Source organism: Helianthus annuus, chromosome 14, assembly GCF_002127325.2.
Source record: "Helianthus annuus cultivar XRQ/B chromosome 14, HanXRQr2.0-SUNRISE, whole genome shotgun sequence".
NCBI lineage: Eukaryota > Viridiplantae > Streptophyta > Magnoliopsida > Asterales > Asteraceae > Helianthus > Helianthus annuus.
In genome coordinates, this window is record NC_035446.2 from 119,818,368 (window position 1) to 119,841,407 (window position 23,040).

The window sequence follows — 23,040 nt, forward strand, 5'->3', positions numbered from 1 at the left end:
ATGTTGATTATATTTTAAATTTCAAATTTATCAATTAAATACACTCTGATTTCTTACAATACCTTAATGCTGATTTCAAACACTTAAATAGTTAAATCACAAATTTGATTGAGTGGGCAAGCTCAAAGCATAACTAGAGCTGATCAGGGTGTTTCCGATGGTTTAAATTCGTGTGTGCCAGGTGTGGTCGTGTGTTCGGTTTATAGGTTTTAGGAATTTGTGAATAAACACGAGATCACAGACACATAAACAACACACAAATGATGTCAGAGATTAGTTCGGAATGAGGTAATTAAGCTGGTGGTCGTCGAAGAGGAAGAGAAAGGGGAGATGAGTGATGGTTTGCGATTTTTGTAATTTTTAATATGTAGAGACAATTTTCATAACATATATCAACGATATTAATCTTTTTTAGAAAAAAATTAGGGGTAGCACCGTTAGATATTAAGATGTGAATTGCTTTTATAACTTCTTTGGTTTTATTTAAACTAATTTCAGGTTATTCTATTTGTATTCTTAAAATTACATTTACACTTTGCATACGGATGATGCGTGTGTTATTTTTTTTCAATATTTTTAAGGTTTTTATTTAAAACATTTTGAAGTTTGTTGTCTATATACTTTAAGATTTTTATTTAAAACATTTTGAAGTTTATTGTCTATATACACTATTTTTATTCTAACTACTTTTATCCTTATAAGTAACTTAGTTTTATGTCCATAAAATAAAAAAAATAATACTTTTAGTATACAGTTGGAAACTAAAGTTTTTTTTTTTTTAATAAATAGGTATGGAAATTTATACATTTTATATTATACAAATATTATTAAAATAACTACTAAAAATAATTAACTACAGAAGGTGATTGAACATTCAAAGTAAACTAAAACACATTCAACGTATTGGTTTATTTAAAAAAAAGAGTGGAAATTCATACAATTATATATTATAACAAATATCATTACAATATCTAGTAAAACTAATTAACTATAGAAGGTGATTACAACCAATCTATTTGACTTCATTCAAGCTAACCGAGGTTTCACATGGATCCCTGTTTTGTTCTCAATTTTAAAATAACCATAAAGTGATTAGGTGCTAATTGAAGAGATTTACACCAGATTTTAGTGGGTAAGCATTATGACTTTATGAGTTTGTCATATTCTGTTATCATATGCTATGCAGCTATGGTAAAAGAAAAACATAAAGAAATGCTACATGTTCTAGGAGAGCCTAGGAATTATAAGAAAAAAGTTTTTAAGTAGACTAGGCCCTGTTGTATGTTCTAGTACTCTAGTAGGCCCTAATACCATAGTTCATGTTTCATAACAAAATAATATTGAAGTAAAGCCCAAAATGCATATTATTGTTTGCTTCTCATAAACTACGAGTTTAAATCTTTGCAAGTGTAGGTTTGATGATATTTAAGTGTAAATATTTTTTGTTAAAAAAAAGTAGGCAATCATCACTCTTCGGCCAAACTGGGAATAAGTTGCAACTCGCCTAGTTAAGCGGTTGGTAGGGGAATTGTAGAAACCTTTTTGCAAATAGTTCGTTGTATTGGTGTGCAAGGACAATTCGTCAAAACCGAGTATCATGTGCTTTTTGTTAATTTGTAATCAATTGATTATTTGGATCTGTGATTTCTAGTAACTTGGTTGTTCAATAACGTTACTTTGACTCATTTTAACTGATCTAATTTTTGCGTCCGTTGATTGGTAATCTTCGTTTGGTATATGCTTACTCTTCTAGTCGACGAGTCTAGTTTGAAAAATCTTTGTGACGATGCATAAAAACACGGGTGCTCGCATGCTAGGGTATTTTAGTGTGTGGCACACTAACTGACTAACACCTTCTCGATGTTCTCTGAAGACACATTATTGGACCCGACTCTATGTGACATACACATTTCGTGGTAATCTCATGACGGAAAAAATGAAGTTGCCTTTCGGATGTTGATTTCAAATTCTGAGGAAGTGATCCCAGATATGGCACTTATGGTCAAGTTATAATATTGTTTTTTATGAGGGAATCATGCTTGTACAATGACCAACGGATTGCCACCCTCGGATTGCTATCCGATTGAGTGACAACCTGCTGTGAATTTGTTCTCACTAAGTGTCCTACCAATCGGATCGCCACCCGATCAAACCTCTGTTTGATCGACCGACCTGAAGGGTAGAGATGCTTCTCTGTTTTCAAAATGCTACAACGAAAACTTCAAAGCCATCGTACACAAACACATCCTTACCAAACAAGATGTCAATCCAATCGAATGGCCATTCGATCGGATTGTCATCCAATCGGATTACCATCCGACACTTGGTAATATTGCACCGTTTTACGTGCCGCTTATCGTTTATGCTATCGTTAACTGTTCAGTCTAATCTCTCTCAGCGCTCCCTTCAATCCAAGAGAGTGTTTACTTGTTAAACACAATCTGTGAGTATACTCGGTCCCTTTTTGCTTTACGCACTTTTGGGTGTTACATAGGTTATCTATATTCAAATCACAATCAACACACAACGCAAACACTATTTATGCGCTAACCGTTATTGCATGCTACGCGTTATTCGATGAATGCTTGTATGTTATGTTAACACAGTGATTGTTGCCTCACACCTTAGCAACGATAGTACTATAGTTTGGATTCAGCACCTGTCGTGGTCAAGGGTTGTTAAGGGCTTTACTTCACGTGTCCCAGTGGGGATATGTGTTGCGCATTCTACAACTCGCAGTCACGTCTGTGCATATTTCTCTGTCGATAACCTACTTGCCTTCACTTTATACATGTTTCATGCTGGTTATGCGTAGACTATTTCGAACTCTACTATGCTATATCAAACTTGTATGCTCCCCTTTACACTATGTGTATTGACCTTTATTTTTAACGTATGTGACAGGTGTTTAGGATGCTATCTGCTAGGACGCTGTGTTTTACCTGCTTTTGTGGAATCAAGTAGGATGGAGTCTAGAAACAAACAAAGACAATTTATTTATTTGAATCTGAGTTGTCGAAACATGTTTTTGTTTGAGAATATCTATGTCTGTAATAATTAGATTACTTAATGGGTTATGGTATGGGACATAATATTAACTATTTGGTAATTTAGTCGTTATGGAATTTCTCATGACAATCTGTTTCGCTCAGTGCCATGCCCCGATGTTTCCGTCATCGGTTGGGGTGTGACAATAAGGATTTTCCAAATAATTTGTGACACTATAAGCAATCGTCTGACAGTAAAAATCAAATCACTACATTACTTAACTAACAACGCAGAGATGAATTTAATGAGTAACTTAAAAATATATATAATGTCTGAAAAGGGAACCATATGTAAAAGGGTATATATATGAAATGTTTTCAAGTTTGTATGGGTATATATGAAATTAATCCTATATAACGCATGGAATTATGTTATATTTCATTCTCATTTACATACAACATGTAATATTTCATTCTCATTTACATAAAACATCTCAAAATTTATTTGCAATACATAAATCTAGAGTTAAATGTCATATTAGTCTCTTTGGTTTGGGTCATTTTACCTGTTTAGTCCAAAAGTTTCATTTTTCGCCTGTGGGTCTAAAAATGTTTCATCGTTGCCATTTTAGTCCACTGGGTTAACTTCATCAATTATTTCCGTTAACGAGAAAGGCAATTAGGTCATTCTATATGGCTGAATTGCCCTTCTAGTTAACAAAATTACGTATAAAATGACCGAATTGCCCTTCTCGTTAACAGAAAAAATGGATAAAGTTAATCCAGTGGACTAAAATGGCAACGGTGAAACCTTTTTGGACCCACAGGCGAAAAATGAAAGCTTTGGACTAAACTGGCAAAATGACCCAAACCATAGGGACTAAAATGAAACCTTTTAGTCCACTGGGTTAACTTCATCCATTAATTCTGTTAACGAGAAAGACAATTCGGTCATTTTGTATGGCCGAATTGCCCTTCTAGTTAACAGAATTACATATAAATGATCGAATTGCCCTTCTTATTAACAGAAAAAAATGGATGAAGTTAACCCAGTATACTAAAATGGCAACGGTGAAACCTTTTTTGGTCCACATGCAAAAAATGAAATCTTTAGACTAAACTGACAAAATGACTCAAATCATAGGGACTAAAATGACATTTAACTCTAAAATCTATATATTATTTGAAAGTATTTACTTTTACTCAAAACACTCAACAAGTTACACTATAGAAACACAATATACAGCTATTTAAAGTACGTGAGTAAAAAGTAATATTTGGATCAATAATTCATAATCATGCAAGTTTTCTTGATAATGATGATGTGGCAGTACCCAAATTCATTTGAAAAGAGACCAGTTACGAGACAACGTATATTGAAAACAAAGCAATGCAATGGGTGGCTGTTTTACATAATTGGAGCAAAAGTAATGCAAGGTCCGCACCATCAAATCAAATGTTGATCATCAAAAAGGTTGATTTTATTATGTCTTTTGATTAAAGAACATGCAACCTTTTTTTTCCTTACTTTCTATTCACTTCTACAATGAGCGGATTATGTATTTATTTTGTCCCACTTTTATGTAAGAAAGATTTTGAAGCAATAATTTAATTATTAGTTGAATTAAAATCGCCTCTGAGGGCAACCCGGTTTTTATCCAGCTGTTACCTCAGCGAGTCTCTCGTGTGGGGGCAGTATGATTTTTGGGCGAAGCCGGGGTCCGATAGAACATCGCGTCTGAGAAAGCTGGGCTGACGGGTAACCATCCTTGACGTGAGAATTAAAATCAATATGAAAATTTCAAGCATTTAAATATATTTAATGTGATTTTTCATGCCTTACGTGATTTCAATGCAATATCACACAAATTAATTCATTTTAATACAAGTATATCTTAAACTTGACATTTGTGCATTGTAATAAAATTAAATTAACGAGACGAATTGAATATGTCGGAATATTACTTTTACATGTACTTAAAAAAAAAAATCAACTATAACCCCTTAATTTATGAATTTGGTTACCTTTTCATTTGACAGTGTCATTAAAATCCATTTACATCATAAGCTTACCCCATAAATAAACTTTTTTTTTTTTGAATGGCAAATAAACTTATAAGGTATGTAACAAAATATACAATAGCACATTTACAAAAGACAACAATCCAAAATATGAATGGGTCAAATTCCATTATTCCAATCGAGACTGAAACTTCAATCAATCGTCCACGTGAGTTTTACCTGAAAGTGTATACACAGAAGATTAGCATAAAGTTGGGGAGAGAACACACATCAAGCTCAAAGTATATAATAGACCCAAGACTCAAGAACAGCATGTAACACCTCAAAAATGAACTTGGTAATTAAACCAAATTAATCAGGGATTAACGGGTAAAATACTGTTAGTGGTAAAAGTTAACCCGTAAACATTAGGTTATCGGGACATAAATTAAATCGGTTTGTAAACCTCCCCGAATTTAGTAATTTAACTAGGGATGTTTAACCTAGTTAACTATTATGGGTAGAAATAAGTAGGTTTTAACCTACTTAACAATTAACAAAAACTGCGATGACTAAAGTTGCACATTTGAATAGTCAAAAATATAAATGGGAAAGAAAATAGAACACACACATAATATGTGTGTGTTTCGTGTGAGAGAGAGGGAGGGAGAAAACCTCCCCAAAATCTCAAGAAAGGCCACAAATCAAAGAAGAATTCATCCCTAAATTGATGCATGGCCTCAAATTCGTGATTATCTAAGCTTACAAAGCATAAGGTATGTTGTAAAATCTCATAAGGTATTAAGGGGTTCTCACACTGATGTCACGTATATCGAGCACACCTGCTTGTTTTACATACACGTAACTAAGGTTTACACCTATATATCAAGGTTGTTCAATTACTATGCAATCTTGGGGAATTTTGATCAATGTCACCAGTAATTTTTGTGTTCTACAAAATGAGTGCAAAAGAAGAAGGAAGAAAATAGTCCCTTTACTCTGTTGTGATGGGATGCGTGTGCGATGTTTGGGATCCTAATTGCCACATTGCCTTTTTTGTACCCACAATTGTTTTTAACTGATCCAGCTAAGCTATAAAGCATATCAGCTATGCTTTAATCACAACCTATTGTTGGTCAAAAGCTAATGCTCAAATTAGTTCTTACAGTTTTCTCAACTCACACGAGTTTTCATTTTACCATATATCTAAAGGGTAAGGTTAATTAGAAAAGCACAAAAAAGTGAAGAAATGGGGTACCAAATAGCATCACTGTTTATGAAATCCATCTATTAGAGTTAGAGGCAGCCAACCCTCTTCATCCATGTTTAAACTCGAATAATGGTCTTTACCAAATTAGCATCATTGTTTGCAAAAATACGTTGTTAAATTAAACTGTTAAATACAATGTCGAATCCCCTAACTCCATGTGGCTATTGAAGAGATTCATCAACATCCAAAGAGATCTTCTCTAAGTTCTGCAAAAGAGAAAATCGTTAGCCTCGTCACGAAGGGCCCTAGGGAGATCCGTGCCCAAGCTCCGGTTTGAGGATAAGTAAACTTACCGGAGAAGAAAGGTTACTCTGGCATGACGAAGCCGCCAGAATGTTTTGGTGTGAATCCTGAGATTTGAGTATTCATGCGAGTCAAGGAATGTTCGAAGTAAATGCAGTTCTTGTATGTGTATAAGGGTTATTCAATGCTTAACTTGATCGATTATGTGGGTAACTTATATAGAGAAACCAGCTTATCAGCTTATCAACTGGTGAGGATCTTTGTGCAATCTAACGATCCTCTGTTAGACAGAAAGGATCTTTGCAGCGTTGGATACGTGTCCCCATATTACCGGAGAGATGTTCTTTGTCATTAATGAGGCCAGTACCAACCTCGTACTTCTCCGGTCGTAGCTTTCTTTCTCCTGTTGCAGGCATTTAATGCTTGTGACTGAGAAGACGATGTGAGGTGATGGGCTTCCTTATTCCCGCTCTTTTCCTTGTGTCTGAGATATTTTGAGAGTGCGAATATGGGCCTTTTGGGGAGCCCAATAGAGCAGCCCAGATGAGGAGCCCAATCGAGGGGCACTCGTCGACAATTTTAACATGTTTGAAATAATATTCAATTTGATGTAGTATAGTATCAGACAACAATGGTATATTCGTACACAAACAAATACGAGCCATGGATCTCATTGGAAGCAAATTGTTTCCACGATACAAAGCCTGCTCTATTGCCTGAGCATCTAATACTGCTTGTACAAAACCGTCATATGGTGTGGTATATACAGAATATAGCGACATTGGTGGTGGAGGCGGCAGTAGCTAATTGTTGTCCCGATTTGGATGGTGGTTGTGTTTTCCAACAGCCGACGATGGAGCAATTGTTATATTAATATTTTTTTAATGTAAATTACACATATAATGCCTCTAATTAAATTTGCATAAATTACCAAAGTAGCCCCTCTAGTTGGTCATGGGTATTTTAGTCACTGTACTTAAATTTAACAAAAAAAGTTAATTGTCGTTGGTCTTAGTACCCCCAATGAGTTACAAATCGAAATATAAACCTTAACATGTTATAAAAACAACCTTAGTAATCAAAAGTTTTACTGTTGTTAAACCATAAGGACTATCTGTGTAATTATAAACACATGTAAAACCGTTCAAATAAAAAATACAATACTTCAAAGCATCTTTTTTATAAATATATGTTCAAACACACAAAAATACAATACATGCACATAAATATGGAAAGAGTTGTAAAAGATGATAGTCCCAAGAGTTCAAAGCCCAAGTGAAGGGTGGTGGTCGCCATGATATAAGAAATATTTAGGGCAGGATGTGTTTTAAATCTGAAATAATAATAATAATAGTAGTAATATTGATAGTAGCAACGTTGTCCTTGAGAATCCCTAAAACTTAATGGGTTCGCGGCTAGAAAAAAATGGGCTCCTAAATTACAATTGAGCTATCTCAAGCATGGGTTGATTGGGTCGATGTGGCTCGAATTCTTTCACTATAGGGATCCTCTAGGGGTGATCAGAGTCCAGGAACCGACTCGACTTGGCGATTAACCGACCTGACCCATAAACCGAGGGAATGAAATTAAAAACAAAAGACCGACCCTAAAGAAGAACTCGGGTATCGGTTCCAGCATCAACATCATTTGGGTAGGGCGGTTTTCGTAAAAAAACCGAACCTGATTTTCATAACACCATTTTTGTTCCAAACTACACCAAATTCGTGCCAATTTTTCTAGATTTGAAGGTATATGAAGCAAACCTCATTATTAAGGTTCAATATACAATTATCTATACCCAATTTGGTGTGTATTTATTGGATAAAATAACATGTGCAAAAGAATTATAATTTATAACTTTTGAAGAATACGTACTTGGTGAAAGATTAAAGTTTAAAGTAGTAAGTTAGCAGTTGTTGGTGAATTAGAATGTTATTGATGAAGTTAAACCCTAGATGATATCTTGTATTGATGTTGTTGTTATGTTTAATAACCTTAGGTCAAAGGTTGAATAAATATCAATGCACCTTGTGGATTTTCCTCACATTTAATTATTTTCAGGCCTGGAAACCGAAATTACAAGTAACGAGGAACCGAAATTTGCCCCTATGTATCATATCGGGTTTGATTTCGGTTTTATGGGTTTTATTTTTCGGGTCGACCCAAATATTCTCACCTCTAGTAGCCTCTGAATCTCAACTTGAAATGAGACTTGAAATTAATATTGTTTTTTTAAGAAAAGAAGAGAAGAAATAGAATGCATAAAAAAGAGAAGGTGCTACTGTCAAGTCTTGAACTTGAGACTTCTAGATTGTCTTGAAATGGTTTTTCCAACTTCATTAACAAGATTTTGATGTATAATAAACAAAAGTATACACTAAATGCATTATATTGAATTTTCTATATATATTTTTAAATTTCCGAGCTCTTAGAAGACTGAACCCTAGACGATCGCCTACCTCGCCCTCCGTTTGGGCTGGCCCTACAGTGATAATAATAATAGCAACGTTTAGTATGTAAATTTTCTAAAGACTACCCGTATTTTTACACGGGTTTTACATCTAGTAATATAAATAAAGTTTTACTAATAAGATTATCACATCATAATCAACAAGGTACAATTTTGAGGGAGGTGTGATATATCGGTAAAGAAAGCAAATATATGATATATAAATCATAATAAAAAGTTTGGATATCGATCAAACTCGTGAGGACCATTTCCCGTGAGAAAATTAAATGGAAATGTAACTAGTAGTAGGCTATAACTCATATCATTCATTACATACCCATCTATCTATCCCTTTTTTTTTTATTTTTCCTCCCAAATCGAAATTACTCCACATATCAATAATATTACATAACAACTCTTATATCGTATAAAATAATTCTGATAGCAGGGTGGAGATACAATAGGAAGTTTATTTGGCTAGGAAGGATAGGAAGTGATTTTGACCATCCATTAAGTTAATCAAGGGCTAAGATTAAATCAGGAAAATTGAAAGGAATAAAAGAGGCGCGTGAGTTTGTTCAAGGGCATTCTAGTCAATCCAAGCCAATAGTTTCTCTCTCCTTCAATTCCCCCCCCCCATTTTTTAAACATTAATAACTCTTTCATACGACATTATTTTTTTATAAAAATTGCACCGAAAAAACGAGCGTTTTTTTATCTTTAAAACGAGTATACTATTGTTATATTTAAAAAAAAAAAATTAAAACCCAGTTGCGTAAAACGCAATAGAAAAACCACCAGTTACGTAAAACGCAATGAATGAAAAAACCTAAAAAATGATATTTTTCTAAAACGCAATGCACCAAAAACACAAAGAAATGACTTATTTGTAAAACGCAATGGCCAGAATACACTTAAAATGTCTGTTTTCTAAAACGCAATGGACTGAAAACACATAAAAAAGTGTTTTACCTAAAACGCAATGCACCAAAAACACAAAGAAATGTCTTATATGTAAAACGCAATGGCCAGAAAACACTTAAAAATGACTCATTCTAAAACGCAATGGACTGAAAACACCTAAAAAATGTGTTTTACCTAAATGAGCCAATTTATGGAAAATTAATTTTTCTGATGCGTTTTTAGTACAGCAATTTAATCGAAAAAAAAATTTTCAACCCCAGCCAGCAGGGGCGGACCCACATGGTCCGGGTCGGGGTCCACGGACCCCAATCTTTTTTTAGAAAATAGTAGAACCGGTATGTTAAATTTTTTCAGGACCCCATAAAATAAATTAGTTGGACCCCATAGTATTAAAAACAAAGATGGTGTGGTGGAAAATCCTCTTGTCTTCCAACAAATAGGTCCCAAGTTCAAGTCTTACATGCCTTGTTTTTATAGTTTAATTTTTCCCATCAAAATTAAACCAGTGTTTTAACACTTGATTACCAAATAAAACTTCTAATATATAATGTAGTGGTTTCATGTCCACAAAATGCTTCTACATTATTTCCTAGCCCCGGACCCGACTACGATATCCGACCCGAAAATTTTAATGTTAGGTACTGAAAAAGCGTTACACAATAAATGGACCCCAATAAAAAAAATCTTGGGTCCGCCACTGCCAGCCAGGGGCTCTGCCCCTTGGACCCCGACAGGGGCTGCCGCCCCTGGGACCCCGCAAAAATCGTAAAACGCAATGACTAAATCAAAAACCCAGATCATGAAAATGAAATTAAAGAATTTCTTACATGGATCGAAGCCGATTTCTTCATCAATTGACAAAATTTGAATGATAGAAACACTTATCAACGCTCAAATCGAACGAATCGAGTGATTATCTCCAAAATCACCGGAAAAAACGAGATTTTTTTTATGAAATTAAACTGGGTTCTCTTCAAAAAAAGCTGAAGAACACGTTGACCGGGTTCTGAATCATTGATTGGTGATGAAAATCGCACTATAATGTAGTGATTATTGAGATAGAAAGTAAAGAAATAGTTGAAGATGGTGGGTTTTGAAAATGGTGGGTTTTTGAATTTACTGGGTTTTGAAAAAGGAAGAAGAAGGAGTTGGATTGACTAAAATACTCTTTCTCTTTATTTTAAAATTTGCCACATGTCATAATCCTATGGCTTCCTATCCTTCCTAGCGATAAATTAACTTCCTATTTGATCTTTTCCCTCTGATAGCATGCAAATTATTATTATTATTGTTATTTAAAAGGTACTTTAAATAAAAATATGTTATAAAATAATATACTGAAACATAATAAAGCTTCCACAATCATATTTAAGAATCAAGATATATACCTTTTCCATAAAAAAAAAAAGAACAGTGTTTTTTATATGAAAATAAAGAAAATGATGATGTGGGCCCCTCTTTTGTGTCAAAGGAATCGCCGGCATGGGCCTGCATTTACAAACATACAATTTCCCTAGACATAGAGGCATTTGATGTATATGTTTTAGTATTTTTACTAAGGGAAAAGTGAATATGATGTTGTTATACATCTAAGCTTAGGTGTGAAATCCATCAAAACTACGTAGTTTCGATTAATAAGATCAACCGCACCCCCTAATTTCACTACAGTGACATCCTTATCTGTTGTCTTTTACTTCTTTTAGTTTTCAATGTTTAATCCGTTGATTGAATTTTCACTTTCCTTTTCAAGCAAATCAAGATTGCTATAGGGTTTGGCAGGTCTACTATTCTTAAAATTGATTTAACCATTGATGTTGCAATTCTCGTTTACAATAAAATACTTGTTATAGTGAAGAAATTAAAATGAATTTTCTAAAAGGAATGTTGACATACTAAAGTATATATAATTGATGGTTTCAAAGATCGGCGCTTTGATTAGTTTTGTTCAGACATGAATGACTATTGTAGCTTCTCAATTGTTGAAGTTTCTATAACAGAATCAATGTCGATAGTCATACGCACCTCAATAATTATTGTAGCAAGTTTGGGTTTTTGGAAAATCAATTTTTGGAATTTCTCCTAATTCTCCTAAACGATAGTCGTGGTTTTATGTAGTAAGATATATTTATCAGCAAATGAATTGAAGATTATAATTTATAGTTGCTTGATGAATTCAAAGATGGTGACCAATCATAGTTGATTGCTTTGAAGAAGGGATCGACTGGAATCAGTTATGGGGGAATTTTGGTTTTCAATCAATAATTATCGAGATCATGAAGACTGATGCGTTGTAGCAGATAGGGTTGGAGGAAATTGATGGATATTATTTGAAACAAAAAAAAAAAAGATTAAAATTAATTTTTTATTAGATTTACTCAAAACGACGTAGTTTTGATGGGTTTACACCTAAGCTTAGATGTCTAACAGCCTCATATTCACTTTCCCCTTTAAAAATCTTAATTACTCTAATTAACCCTTTCCTAATTTCTAATAAATTAAACTTTAGACACATACACATGCTGGTAATCAGATTATAAATATTGTTTAGTTTCTAAAATAACTTCAACATCCTCTTTTTATTTATTTTGACTACCACTAAGATATAGGCATAATCATAAGAAAATATAGATATTTGGTATCCTTCGAACTTTGTATTTATATACACAAATAACTATATTAATGTAGTACGATTTGGTAAAATGAAACACTATACTATTGTTGTTGACAGCTTCCTTCAGCAAAAAGGCCCCTCCTTCTTGCCTTTTTGCATTATGCGAGCTTGTCCATTTGTAATCATATTAGAGAACCCCTCTCACCTGAGTCACCTCTGTTGTTTTTTCTTCAAAATAAATATAATAATTATGTATTTGTTAAATTATATACACATATATTGTAGATTTGTAGTTCATCATCTTCGTTTTATAATATTTGAAATATTTGCTTTTTAATCATTCTAAGTACAAGGCAGTTGGTTTTGGGAGTAAAATCCATTGAAAAAACTTACCAAATAGTAAATGAACTTACAAAACACTAAGGGGGTGTTTGTTTTTTCAGTTTAACCTCTTCTGGCCTCTTGTGTTTGCATTGTGCAGATCACGCGCAGATGTTTAGCTCTGCAGACTATTTGTTTTTTAGAAGACATTTCACTAAAAAATGTCTTCAAACCTCTGCGCGTCCTCTTCCCCACGCAGGCATGGTCCAATGTCTTCTCACCTCTTCCAACCTTTTCCACACCTTCCTCCTCTCAACCACCGTTGCCGGATCCTGCTGGAACCACCGGAACCACCTGTTTAAAGGAAAAAAAATCTAATTTAAAATACTTAGCTAAGAACTGTGTTTCTTGAAAGACATTTGTAGCTTCTATTAAACGTACTATCGACCTTTCCGTCGCGGCGGTGAATAACTCGCATTGGCGGCGATGGGTGTTACGGCGTTTTACCGGTGGCTAGCGGAGAAGTATCCAATGGTGGTTGTAGATGTCATAGAGGAAGAACCGGTGGAGATTGACGACATTAAAATCCCTGTTGACACATCTAAACCTAACCCTAATCAAATTGAGTATGACAATCCGTATCTCTCTATGTCGTGTTGGTGGTGATGGTGAGAGATGGAGTGGATTAGCAAGTTTGATGGGGTGGTGGAGGTGGTGGGTGGTTTGCAGATCTGAAAGAAAAAGGGGTTTGGGAGAAGAGAAGGTTTGCAGATGTGGGGTTTTGAGATAACCAAACACTCTTTTTATTACACTTTGTAGACATTTGGTCCACCTCTTCTCGTGCAGACGTTTGCAGATGTGGTCCGCAGACTGCACACCTTTTACATCTGAAAAAACAAACACCACCTAAGACTATCACCAATGTTAGGTGAAAAATGCGTTCACAAACGCGCCTAGTCAGCTAACACATTAGATTTTCACAAATACACTAAAAATACACATTTTCTCTCCAATCCTACAAACATCTTTACCAATAATTATATTTCCACATCATCATCAGCCTCAGCACCATCAGTCTCCTCACCACCCTCATCATGCTCAACCTCACCACCCTCAGCATGTTCAGACTCACAAACCTCAAACTCGTCACCCTCAGCATGCTTAGACTCACCATCTATTGGAAAATCAGTTGAGAAATTTGCATTGTCAAAATCATATCTGAAACTGTTAATGAACGATGCAACCTTAACAACAACCTCATTACCATCTACATTAGCCCCTTCACCACCTTCATTAGTCTCTACACCACCTACATTAGCCTCTACACCACCTGCATTAACCTCTACAACTTCAATAGTTACATTAACATCCTCTACACTACCTGCATTACCCTCAACAAGTTCATTGGTTACATTAACAGCCTCTACACCACCTGTGTTACCCTCTTCAACTTCATCATTTACAACTTCATTAGTTATGTTATCAGCAGCCTTTAAACCATCTACATTACCCTCTACAACTTCATTATTTATATCTTTCCATTGAAGTAGTAGATTTTTGGATACCCTCAGTTTCTTTCTTCTTGGCCTTTGAATAGTATTAATAACAACCCCTCATTTTCTAATGCTTGAATAACCACCTTAGACGATTATGTAGGACTAAAGTAATTTTTAACCTTAGTTTCACCATGTTCTATAAAGACCTTAACCACTTTGTTATTTGCAACATATTTGCCCAAAAGCCTAACATCACCGTCATTCCCTAAAGGCATAATCCAACGTCTAAATCTAATTCAGGAATCTTAAAATGGTAATACAACTTCATATCAGGAACATATAGTTCAAGATCTCTCACCATCCAATCGATTTCATGCACTGAAAATTCATCAATGTTGCAGTAGTCAACATAACTAGCTTTCCCAAGGGCGTATTTTCTTCCTGGTGACGGAGTAAACACACCACCATAAAGAAGTTTTATGCTGAACAAGTTCTCATAGCCATCTGCACATACATGAAACTCACATTAGGGTATAAAATTAGAGATATTATTAGGGTTTGAACCATTTATTTGTCATGATTGCATGTTCTTGAACATATACCATTCTTGCACAAAATAAAGCTAGGGTTTTAACCACATATACCGTAAACAGTCTCTGGTACAAAGGGCTTCACATACTCAGAATTGGACCATAAATTCCACTGACGGTCGTTGTTTGGATGTTGAGGATCGTCCTTCATTTTTGTTAAAAGATTCTGATGATCGATCAGATTTAGGGTTTATATTGTGAAGAAATTAGGGGAAGAAGATGAATTGGAATCGCCTTTGGGAGGGAGGGTAAACAACTGACAATGAGGGAGTAGGGGTGCATGCATACTTTTATATGTTAGGCATAAACAATCTGACGAAAATACCCTCACGTGATAAGCACGTGGGGTGAGTTAAGAGAGAAAAAAATTGACCTTAGATCCATGGACTATCCGGGAACAAAAATTGAAAACTTGAGGACTATATAGGTAATTTTAGAAAATTAGAGACTAAAGGTTAAAAATGCCAAACCATAAGGACTATCCAAGCATTATATAATACTCTAATTTAGAACATTTGTGTGCTTGTACATTGAGCTTTTGTTGTGTTCCTTGCATATTATAGTTGTACCGTACAACTATAATTGGACACTTGCTTTATTTGGGTTTTAGAAGAAAGAGACATCATAAACAAGCAGATTTCAGAGAGAGAGAGAGAGAGAGAGAGGAGAGATCGTTAGAGAGAGAAAGAATGGTGTGACTACCGCCGTTTCCGGTGGTGTACGCGACAGCGCATGGCTTCAAACGGTGGCAATGGCGGAACCATGCGCTTTCTTGGCTCAGTCGATTGCTCTAACCCTACCTACAGGACATAATATAAGGAATCCGGTGAGACGGCGTGACCTAAGGTTCCGACGAGACTTCGGTAAACTCCGGCAAGAAATCTGGTAAGCCTCGATTCAGTTGCATGTTCCCTTTTCAGTTAGATGGGTCTAAGTTGTGTTCGTTGAATCTATTTTTGCTGTTCGTTGTGTGTTTCCGATGTCGGCTCTTGCATATTTTTCTCTGTCCCTCTTGAATTTCTGATGCAATTTATAGTTGTTTGCTCGGTGATGGTGAGCCAAGGTTCATCTGAGAGTTAAACCCCAACTATTTTAGGGCAAATTTGATGCTCATGAATGGAACCCTAATTTTCAATTGGAAGCAGGCTGTAGTGGTTGAAACATGGAAGAAACTAAAACATAAGTTGTTTCAGTTTGGGAATTTCAATTGTTATAGAACAAAACTTTACGGGGAGTGTTGCGGACTTGCGGTTTGGTTCGGTTTAGTTTTGAGCCCATACCGAAACTGAAGTGTTCCATCTCGGGTAATTGGTTTTGGTTAATTTGCTTAATCGAGTATGTCTTAACTGTGTAATCGATTAATTGTTTGGTTTGGTCAAGTTAACTATTTGCTTGGTCTAAGAACAATATACGTATGTTGTTCATATTTATATACAGTTCAAATTCAAATTAGATTTTTTTTATTGTTATATATGTTTTTGGTTCTATTAACTTATTTGAGCATGATTTATATGATATATGTAATATGATATTCGCACCAAAAGTAACGGAGGTGATGTTGAAGATGCACTTTAAGATAGGTGATGTTGAAAATGCACTTTAGATATCAGAATATAAGCATAAGCTTTGGAGAGGCATAAAATTGTGTTATATAATATAGAATTTGATGCTACCTTATATCTTCAATATAAGTAAATGTAGTTGCCAATCATACAAAATTAATCCCGCTGCGGAGCGCGGGGCAAACTGGATATAGATCTACCTCAATCTATAAAGACATCTTTGGTACGTACCTACAACCCCAACACACTACCCGATTTAGGGTACCTGAATAGGTGACGGTGGTGTTACCGGTTCTGGTTCCCTACCCGAAACCCAAATCGGCAATCGGTGCACCCCAGCTTTAATTTATTTTGAATCTGATAATACTTTTATGTATTAAATGTTGAGTGTAAAACCATTAGGTTTACGAGAGAATAAATGATGCAATAATTAGTTTGTGCATAGTGACTATATGAGCCATGTTAGAAATAATTAGCCAACTATAATTACTATTTGAAAATATGGGTATGCAGTCATAGGTGGCGTCTGTTGGACAGCTTTATCCTGTATCATATTAAGGACTGATAATCATATTTTATAATATGCTGTACAGGTAAGCACTATTGCCACGCCAAATGAACAACGCCTACCAAAACACCAACCCAGGGTGATAAACCCGATGTTAAAGGGCCAACAACGCCCCTTGGCCACGCCCACACCCACCAGTCTAACGAAACTCGGGGACACATCGTAAGGTATCTTTTTCAGCCTTTTTTTAGTTTTCTTTTTGTTTCTCTAACATACTATGTATTTTACTAATTTGGGGTTATTGGTTTGGAAACAGGTGACAAGGGTAATGGCAGGTTCTCCTCAATCTATGCTTTGTGGTTGCAAAAATGGGTCAAGCAGAGGAAGCCCTACCTGTCGTTCGCCGACAGAGGCTAACCGGAATGAGACCTCGTGGGACCTTCTTTACGCCGCCGCCGGAGAAGTTGCTCGGATGAGAATGGTTGAAGAAGCAGCTTCTCACAACGCCTCACAACGGTTGCGTAAAATCGGAAGCTATGATCTCCATTATCAACAACTTAAAGTCGCTAAAGTAAGTATTTAACATTTTTTACTCAGTTATCCATCTACGGTTTAATATTCTTCTCAATATTTTTTTAATTTCTTTTTCAATATATATATATATATATATATATATATATATATATATATATATATATATATTATTTTGTAGTTTGAGAAGTTGAAGCAGCAACAAATCGCCAAACAGCAGTATCTGCAAATGATGCTACAAAACAAAACACGGAATGTTACAAACTGTCAGCCGGCGGCTCCGTCTGTATGGGCTTGGCTAGCTTCACAACAAGCTCAACCGCAACGCCTACCCGGATCGGGTATGCGGGATGTAAGTACCAAACGAGAGTCTACCGGTACGGGTGTCACACCCCAACCGATGGCGGAATCATCGGGGTATGGCACTGAGCGAAACAGATTGTCCAGAAGTCTCCATAACAATTATTATTACTATTCAATTTATATAATATGTCCCATACCGTACCTTAAATAGTAACAAATTATTACAGATACCATCAAGTCAAATATTCTGTTCCGACAACTCAGGTTTAAATATAAAAACTGTTCAAATGCTTCTAGAGACTCGATCTGCAAGATCTACAGACAACTATGCTCTAGACACTTATTCTAAGCTCGCCTTCCTAGCAGATAAGCATCCTAATTGCCTGTCACATACGTTAAAATAAGGTCAATCATAAAATGTAAAGGTGAGCATACAAGTTTGATAATAGCATAATAAAGTTCGAAATAGTTTACGCATAACCAACACGTACACAGAGGAAAACGAAGCATGTTAATTATCGACATGGATCTATCGATACCGATGACTGCGGGTTAACTGCCCGAGGCAGTTCGCAATACATGATTACCACCGTAATCCATGCAAGTAATTGTCCTTAACAACCCCCGTGTGAACGGGTGCTGAGTCCAAACTATAGTACTATCGTCGTTAAGGCAGGTAGACAACATTCCACGTGTAAACATAACAACAAGCATTCATTTAGTCACGTAATACATGCGATATCGGTTAGCGCTTGAAATAATTGAGTAGTGTGTTCGATTGTGATTCAGAATAAGGAACGTATGTAACACCCAAAAGTGCTAAAAGCAAAAAGGGATCGAGTATACTCACAGTGATTGATGGATTGAAGGGAGCACTTGAGAGTAGGGTTAGCCTGAATAGTTCGATAGCATAACGATAAGCAACGCGTAAAACGTAAACAAGTGTTGGTGGGTCGGACAGCCTGGTCGATCGGACAGTAGGTCCGATCGGACGGCTTGATCGTTCGGTTAACCAGTCCGTTCGGACAGTCTGTCCGGTCGGTCAGTAGGCCGATCAGATGGACTGTTCGAGTGGCTTGTTTCTTCCTTTGAGAAGGATGTGTTTGTGTATGATGGCTTAACCTTTTGAGGTTTTCGTTGTAGTATTTGAAAACATTGAAGTATCCTTACCTTTCAGGTCGATCGATCGAACGGACCGTTCAATCGGCCGGCTTAACCGATCGATTAGGTACTTTAACAACAGTTCTTATCAGGGTGTCACCTGGTCGGACGGCTCGACCGATCGGGCGGGCGGCACTCCAACGTGTTGAACAAGTTGAAAATCGATTAAGTGTTGAAGCATAGTATCTCATGATCCGAAGAGTAATTCAAATAAGACCGTAGTCCGATCGATCAGCACTTCTTTCAATACTAGACTTCATGAATTTGTTAAAGTGTGGGGCTATGTGCTAGCCGATCGGTTGGCCTGGTCGATCGGCTAGCTTATCCGATCGGCTGGGCTGTCCGTTCGGACAGCCAGGCCGATCGGTCAGCTTCCTGACCTGGTCGGCCGGTTCTCTAACACTTGGCTGCTTTGATTGTTTGACATTATATCAAGGTACTTTGACAACGAGTTGAACCATAGAACCCTCGTTCTTACTTGTTTCTCCTGCTCGGACAGGAATTACCCAATCCGGCCGGTGAGCTGTTCGGAACGGAGTTTAATGTTTAACCCGAAGTCGGTGAATCTCGTGGATAGAACCCGAATATTGAACCGCACAACTACTAGGATGATAAGTTAGTCGGTTCAAACTCCGTTTCTACCGGTTTGAAGGCATTGAGTGTAAAAGAGTTGAAAGAAAGTTGGAAAAAATTCTCTCAATCCTTTTCACCGTGTAAATGTTTTAGATCTATGATAGATCTTTGTTTGTTTATGTGGAAATCGACTAGATCCAAGTTATTCTTGGCGGATTGAAGCAAAACATGAAGTTCTTCAAGAACACCATGATGACATCACCCTAGAACACTTGAATCTTGATGATTTCACGGTTAACAAGTAAGATTTCAAAGATAGAAAGGTGTAGGAGTGTGTATAGATCAAGAAAGTACAAGATTTAGGATGAAATCTTACCGGAATCGGAAGGAATCTGAGAAAAGGAGGGGAGCACGAGCTGGTCGGTTAGAGGTTTCCAAAAGTAGAAAGTTTGAAAGTGACAAGGGGTATTTATAGGCTTCCAAAAGAGGAAAGGGCTGGCCGATCGGCCAGGCACCCCGATCGGACAGCCTGTCTGATCGGACAGCAGTCCGATCGGCTGGGCTGTTCGATCGGCTGGGAGCCTGATCGTTCAGCTGCCTGATTCGAGCGTTCGGTGCGATGATTTTCGATTTTTCGATTTCGATTGCGATTGATGAGAGTACGATAGAGTTTCCTTTTCAAATTACTTTTAATCCCAACCACTATATCTAACATACAATCACCCATGTCTCGCGCTGTCTTTTCGCCACCAATTGTCATAATTCGATTTTGATTGAGTTCGATTGAGTTTCGAGTTTCGATTGATTACCACACATAACCTAAAGTAAACACGCACAAGTAACACATAAGGCACACACACACGTATACTAACACCAGAATTCGCGTAATTCGAGTCTCGAGTTCGATGATGATTAGATTAGCTCGATTATTGATTAATTGACTTTATCGCATTGTTACATCCTATTATTCACAGTCGTTTAGCGTTTCGCATTGATCATTCGATTACTTTGATTAATAACACTTACTCCACATAATACAACTAACGTAATCACAAACATAAAATAGACTAACTATGGTCAAAGAAGTCAATCTTGACTTTGACATTCGGTAACACGGGGTGTTGAAACGGGTGTTTTTTTGCCCCGTCAAACCGGAGCCTCGACTGAGCCGTCTAAAAGCATGGTGAGCCAATTTGAGAGTATTCATTTTTTTTTAGTAAAAAATATTTGGATTTTTTAGTAAAGTTGAAATTGGAAGTGTGCATCTAGATCTGACTTAATTTGTTTTGGATCTTTACACTATTTTACTTCCAGATGGTGTGTTGCAAGGGCTTTTTTTTGTAATGTTTTAAGTTTTGTTTGTATTTGTTGCATATGCTGCAGAGATTATGTACCGACAAGGTGTGATGATGGCTCAGCAGAGGCAACAACCTACTCAAGTACCCGAGTTCAGGCTACCTCAAGAATGAACGTATTGAAAAAATGAATTAGGAAATGTTAGCTAAATATAGCGTATAATATAGTATACAAGATTTTGAGAATAGGTTTTAGTGTTGAACTAGAAAAGTGTCCTGCGCGCGTTGCGCCGCGGGCAAAGAAATTGACCGCATCTAGGCATAAACTCTTGGTTGCAGCTCAAGTATCTAACTTGATGGAAATATAAATTTACCCCATGCCGCTTTGCGACGGATTACTTTTCTAGTTTTTCTCTAATCTAATTTATATATCCTTATAATATACAAAATATATTTTCTCTCTCCAATACACAAACATTTATTTTTTTAATTCTCCACTTTAATTTTGTTTACCTCGAGAATAAAAAAACAGAATAACAAAATTTGCTTTTCCTTCCTTTTGTTTTATTGTTTTTTATATTTTTTAGAAAAACCAAGAACTTTAAAATGTATGAAATAAGAAACCCATTTATTAAGTGTTTAATAAATCTTTTTTTCAGTAAACTATGTAATTAGATATTTCACCGCAGTTTCCATAAGTAGATAATTAAAAGAACAGATAGCTTTGAAAATTTCAAACAAGAACCTCACCGACTTGATATCATACCAAATTAATAAAAGAGAGTTAATTTGATGATTTGACGTATGATCAACATAACTCCATTAAGCAAGTCAATTCCAAATTCTAACAATACAAAAATAATTTCTTTCAAGTCGGTAAATATATATATATATATATATATATATATATATTTATATATTACGTGCCTACACAAATGGCACGTCTATACGATATACACATATTCCCTCAAATATAATAAAATATCAGTTTAAATATATATAATTAATAAATAATAAATAAATTTATCAATACATCCAATACATGTTTAATATAAACATATACATTTTTTTATGTAACGGTGACTTTCTTTGTGTTTGGCCACCGTAATCCCAAAATGAAGAGCTTGGTTGTCCTACTCTGACTAGACTATGTCGTCTTAACTAAACCCATACTGATTTAGAGTTTGGCTTGAGCGTTCCCTCAAGAAACCATACCGTCAGCTGCCACTTGACAGTCATTGTGCCACCACAAGAGCATAACTCTCTGACATAACACACGGTGGGACGAAAACCTGGATGAGCTAGGGATTCGAACTGACAACCTTGTACACGATCTAGCTCAAATCTTTTATTGCCTTGCCTTGATCCACCAAAAGTGACACAAGTCTCCCCTGAATAATCCAAACTTCCAACTATTAGGCCACAAGTAAGGCTAGAGGGTGTGGTTGGAGCCCCCAAGGGGCTTTATCAGTCCACCTAAGCTCCAGCGTTATGTCACCCTTGAGGCTTTATCACACCCCTCTTTAACTTGCATGGTGTGGATGGAGCCCCCTATTAATAAAAATTAAAAAAAAAAGATTTCATTGGGTGAAATGATATGGGCACCACCTGATAAAGCCCTTCAAGCTCGTTACCATGATGGAGCCCCAACAATGGCCCCCCTTCTTAAAATGGTTGGTGTGGGTGTATAGCGTCGGGGGGCGCTATAGAGTGTAAGGTGGCGAGGATGGCGCCCCCACACCCTCCGGCCTAAGGATTTTATAAGGGTCCTAATAATCCCACACCCTAAAATCTTAATTTCACACCCTGTATACGGGCCGGACTGTATGACGTTATACGGCCCGTATAGAATAATTTAACATGACAAATATTTGACCTTATAATGTTATATGGCTCGTATAATGTTATACGACTCGTATACATAGAGAAAATATTAGACCATATGACATTCTATATGTGTCGTATAACATTATATGTGGTTTGGGTCGTATAACATTATATGGGTTTTATAACATTATATTCGGGTCGTATAATGTTATACGATCCATATGCATGGTCAAAAAAGCAACCCCTGGCATTTTTTGTGTGCAATAATCAGTTATACAGCCTGTATAACTCTATGAACCGTATACATATAGTGGGGTGAAAATAAAATTTTAAGTGTGTGAGAATAGTGAGAAATTTTTATAATCAGATACATATATATATTTGAAAA